Source organism: Piliocolobus tephrosceles, chromosome 3 (assembly GCF_002776525.5).
Source record: "Piliocolobus tephrosceles isolate RC106 chromosome 3, ASM277652v3, whole genome shotgun sequence".
Taxonomy (NCBI): Eukaryota; Metazoa; Chordata; class Mammalia; order Primates; family Cercopithecidae; genus Piliocolobus; species Piliocolobus tephrosceles.
In genome coordinates, this window is record NC_045436.1 from 150,855,801 (window position 1) to 150,861,800 (window position 6,000).

Sequence of the window (6,000 nt, forward strand, 5' to 3'; positions counted from 1 at the left end):
AGCAAGACAAACATAGACCAACTGTTTTAACTCCTGATTTTTCAGGGCTCATCTTCAAAAACTTAGTGGTTTTTACATGAGAGAAGTCATTATGATTTTGCTGTTGTTTGTTTGTTGTATAAGAGGAGTAGGGTTAATGGACTTGAAGTTTTGAAAAGGTTTAGAAAATATCAGAATGGGCATAACAGAAAAAATGCTAACGGGGTAGTGGTCTAGCAGTGGAGTGATGAAAGCTAAAACTTTAAAAATGGTATAGTTATTGGTAACAAAAATTTAAGATATGAAAGTGGAAGGTAGAAGTAAAATACAGAAGAATACTGTAGGAGGTTAATGAACATTGAGAATCCGATTGAAGAGAAAGATATATATATTCTTCAGTTAAAACTTAACTACTATAGAGAAGTTAAAATGACATGTGTTCACACTGAACTCTTGTGAAATATTTTGTGAGTTAAGTGTCTGAAAAGTATTGTGTTCAGTGTTATTATTCTAAAGGCATAGACCTTTTAGGGCTGAATCATGATTTTGCTAATGAAATCTACCTTTTAATGTTTATTCATAAGGTCCTAATGAATTGTCAAGTGCAATCCATCAAAACAAATTGAGACACATTTGCAGAACATTGTGCAGAATCTGACCTTCACCTAAATTTTACCTGGCTAAATCTTCTGTATACTCCTTTGAAATTTCCATCATTAAGCCAAACGTGTTTCCCAGTTGGCTTGGATGTCATGGGCAAACATAATGTAAGGAATTGAATAAGTTTATATTATATATTTAATAATCAACCCTCTTCTACTCAATGGCCAACTCTGGCAGTCCTAGAATTATTAATAATTAATAGTAGGGATAATATTATTTGCTTCTATAGAACTAGAAGATTTTCTCCCTTTTAATCAAGTGAAAAACAAACTAGATTAGAATTTGTGCATGACACATACATGTATTTCATACCTGTGACATAACCACACTATCAAAAGAATAGAAAAGATTACGGGGCTACATGTTATAATTGGTGAAATCTTCCAATAGCAAAAAAAGTTACACCAGGCCCACTGAGTTAATAGTAAAAATATATCAATTAAGTTCTATGACAAATAACCTACTGAACTTAAGAACAGCTTAAGTAATTCTAGTAAAGTACAAATTATTTTAACCAGTAAAGCATTCTAGATACTATTTTAAGTAGTTTGGCATTATTTGCAGATTAAAGTATGTGATAATAAATTAGGTGATTCAAGAGTTTATTAAAAATGTCCTGTTTTCCCCCAGTGCTGAATTAACCTGTAAAGTATAAACTGCATGTTTACTTGCTTCACCTGTAAATATCCACTATTAAGTGCTGTACTAATTATTGATAAGGTATCCTAGGAAAAGAAAAACGATTAAGACAGTAACTATTAGTATATTTATATTTACATAATTTGCAATATCTTGAGAAGAGACACAAGTATAATATTAGCAATAGTAACATTTGAGATCATATCACAGACATTAATGGAAAAAAAAAGTCATGGTGGAAGCTTAGATCACAGCAAGATCAACACTCTTAGAGTGTAGAATAACTTTTATTTTAGAAAATGGTACCTGTATGTAAGATTAAACTTTGTTAGCAAAATTCCCTGAGCCGGCCAAAACATGGAGGGAGTTATACAGTCATGTGCAGCATAGTGATAGACTGCCTATACAATGTGGTCCCATCAGATTATAATGGAACTGAAAAATTCTTATTGCTTAGTGACATAAAAGCCATCATAAAGTCCATCTGAAATAGATTGCTCACATGTTTTGTAATTATGGTGGTGTACACACACCTACTGGGCTACCAGAGGTATGAAAGTGTTATAAATACAATTATACAAAATATGCAATACTTGATAATGATAATAAATGATTATGTTAATGGTTTGTGTATTTACCATAGTTTTTATCATTACTTTACAGTGTATTCCTCTATTTATTTATTTTTTTTTAGAAAAAAGGTAACTGTAAAACTAGACAGATTCTTCAGGAGGTTTTCCAGAAGACATTGCAGCTCCATGCATGTTACTGAACTAAAAGGCTTTCCATTTGGAAAAGATGTGGAGGTGGAAGACAGTAATATTGATGTCCTAACTCTGTGTATGCCTAGGCTAATGCATGTGGTTTTGTCTTAGGTTTCTGCAAAAAAGTTTAAAAAGTAAAAATAAAGATAAAAATTATTAGAAATAGAAGAAAAGCTTATAGAATAAGAGTATAAAAGGAAATATTTTGTATAACTGTAAAAAGTGTGTTTATAGCTAAGAGCTATTACAGGAGTCAAAAAATTAAAAAATAAAATAAAAATGTTTAGTATTTTGGAAGGCCAAGGTGGGCACATTTCCTGAGCTCAGGCGTTCAAGACAAGCCTGGGCAACATGGTGAAACTCTGTCTCTACTAAAATACAAGAAAATTAGCCGGGCATGGCGGTGTGCACCTGTAATCCCAGATACTCAGGAGGCTGAGGCAGAATGCTTGAACCCAGGAGGCAGAGGTTGCAGCGAACCTAGATTGCACCACTGAACTCCAGCCTGGGCGACAGGGCAAGACTACATCTCCAAAAAAATAAAAATAAATAAAAATGTGTTTTCATATTTGAATTTTTAAGCCAAAATGTTACAGTAAGCTAAGATTAATTTATCAATGAAGAAAAAAATTATTTTTAAACTATTCAGAGTAGCCTTAGTGGATAGTGTTCATAAAGTCGACAGTAGTGCCAAGTTATATCCAAGGACTTCGCATTCACTCACTACTCACTCATTGACTCACCCAGAGCAACTTCCAGCCGTGTCAGCTCCATTCATGGTCAGTTTCCTATACAGATGTACCTTTTAAAAAATCTTTTATGTCATATTTTTACCGTACCTCCTCTATGTTTAGATACACAAATACCATTGTGCTACAGTTGTAATGGTTTTTGTCTTTGTGCAATACAACATTGTGTACATTTGTTATTGGCACTCAGTACTGTAACATGCCATACATGTTTGTAGCCTAGGAGAGTAGGCTATACTCTATAGCCTAGGTTTGTAGTACCATATACCATGTAAACTTGTATAAGTACACCCTCTGTTGTTCACAGTGATGAAACTGCCTAAGGATATGTTTCTCAGAATATATCCCTTAACATTGTTAGGCAATGCATGATTTATTTCAGGTTGCGACAATGTGAATCGATTTCCAGAGTCTACATGAAATGTTTAGGGTGGTAATATTTAAAAGGTGGGTTGGGTCCAGAATTTCAAGCATTATGAAATATGCTCATTAAATTGTTTTATATCAATTTTAAATATCAGCACAAGTCATAGAGAAATAAGATGCCTACTGAAAATTGTAGAATTTTGTAAGTAGTCCAAATGATGATTCCTTCTTTTCTGGATATAATAAGTTATTTATTTTGTAAATAATACTATGAAAGTAAATTATACCTTAAAACATTTAATTAAATATTCAAAATGTTCTTCTCCTTAATGAAACAATAAGATTTTGGAAAAACAGAATTCTACCATTTTTATAGTTAACACCATTAGGAAAAATAAAATGTGACTAGCAATTGCAGCAAGGCAAGATATTAAGGGTGCAAGGCAAAGCAAAAGAGGGAATTGTTCAAATGTAGAAATAATACGCCCCATAGTAAATCAAATGTTACATTTTTTCAATAAACAGAATATATTACTCTAATATAAAATAATTATATTGTTGATTCAAATATCAGAAATAGGAATATTAAATCCTTAAGTTTAGAAATTGAAGGGAAAATTGATCCAGATAATTGATCATCCTTTTGACACTGAAAGAAATAGAATTTTAAGGAAATATTAATTCTTTAAAGGATTCAGATTCTGAAAGATATTGATAACTGTTTAAAATAACTGTTTAAAATAAAGTGAATATCTGTGAAACAGTTCCAGTGCTAGGTTGGCAAGGAAAAGAAGAATTCAATACAGCAAGATTTATCACCAGAATGAGGAAGATCGTTGACAGGAGAGCAATGGAAATATAATTGTGTTAGATGGTGTAATAATAAAAACGTAATAAAAAGGTCAAAGGCTTATAGGCTCATAAAACATTTTGAAAGGTGAACAATTCATATTCTATTAGCCAGACAAGAAAAAATATGTATATGATAAAGCTACTTTTCCCCAAAGTTTAGGAAAATGTTCTTTGCTAACCCATGCAAAGCTTAAGAGATTTGTACCCTAGAACATTATCCTGCAAACTTATTTCTTCTCTGATAGAAATAAAGGCAACATTGTTTACTAATAGATGTTGATAAAATGTAGGAAAGTCATAGCTTACTGTAATATTGTATTATAATTTTTATTCTGTATTTTTCATGCATTATCTTGACCACAATGGTGGTTAGCAAATATTTTCTTTTGTTTCATTACTAGTAGTAAAGAATTTTAGTCCTGGGGCAATTTCACATGGCAATTTATTATAAAGATAACTCCTATATTTAGCTAAATAATTTTAGATATTTAAGATCAATACTAACAGTAGCATAGAAAGACTATGCACAGTGATGCAACAGGAAAAAATATATTTGGCTTCCCCACTGTCACATACACATACACACATATAACATTACATGCTTGTCATATATACTTTATTTTGTGTTTTATATATTATATTTCATGCAATCAAACTGACAGAATATTTTATAATGTCCAATCAGAACTAATCTTATATCATTAAATCATACATATATGTGTAATAAAATGTGCTATACATATATGTGTAAGAATAACAAACTCCTAGAAAGCAATAATACAAAAAATAAATAACAAGTGAGGACTGGGGAAAAAAAAGTCATGAAAAGAAGTTCATAGAAGAGGAAATACCAATTGCCTCTTTCTAAGAAGAAAGGCTAAACCTCTTTGATGATAAGTTACATGAACATCAAAATTTCTTTTTAAGTAAGATTTTACGTGCTGTCCATGGGCATAAATTCAGTCTGACAACACCAAATATTGGAAAAGATATGGATCAGTAGGATTATTTGGTCATTGTGAAGGGATAAGAAGTACTGAACACTTAAAAAAAAAAATGGTGCTGTTTTTCAAATTGGGCACATCTGTACCAAAGGACAAGGACAATAATGTTTACAACTTTGATCTGTTGGTGGTAGTTTAAAAACTAAATATCTGAAAACAATCAAAGTGTCTGTTGATAGGAAAAATGTATACAATGGCATATATTATAGTAGGTACAATTGTGCAATGATATGAAAGAATCCTAGTAACTTAACGGTGAGTTGCCAAAAAGAAAGTCCGAAAGTAATAACATGATATTTTATAATGTTCAATCAAAACTAATGTTATATCATTAAATCATACATATATGGGTAATAAAAATATAAAAACTTAAATAGGAAAGACATCATGGTGTCCTCAAACAGGAAAACCTCTGTGAAGGTGGTAGATTGAAGAGTTAGGGAGAAAACCATGAATAGACATAAGAAGCAGGTCGTTTCATTGTTGTTTGGTTGAAAGTCAGTTTGTTCATGTGAATCATGCTATAATAAGTTCTTATTTGAATCATTTGTTTACTTTTTAAAATAACAAAAGGCCATATATAGAAAAAAAAAGCTTGATACAATTCAGTGCATCAGGAACAAAAACAATCACCAGAAATAAAATCTGTGATATAAATTCATATTGTATGTATAATTAGTAGGTAAATAAATAGTGAATAGAAGAGTCAAATTTGTCAACAATATTTTTAAGTTGTTTTAGTCCATAAAAGTAAAATGTATGAGTAGGCCTCCAAGGGTTGTGGATCCACTTTTCTATAAATCAAATTCCTCAAACTTTCTTAACTCCACATTCTGCATATAGAAAATTGACATAACGATGTCAATTTGCATAGTTATTTGGGGAGATTAATTATAATTATATGTGTGAAAAAACATGGGGAAGGATATTTCCTCAGTAAATATTAACATGAAAACTCCTAATGGTGGTAGACTTTCCCCTCTA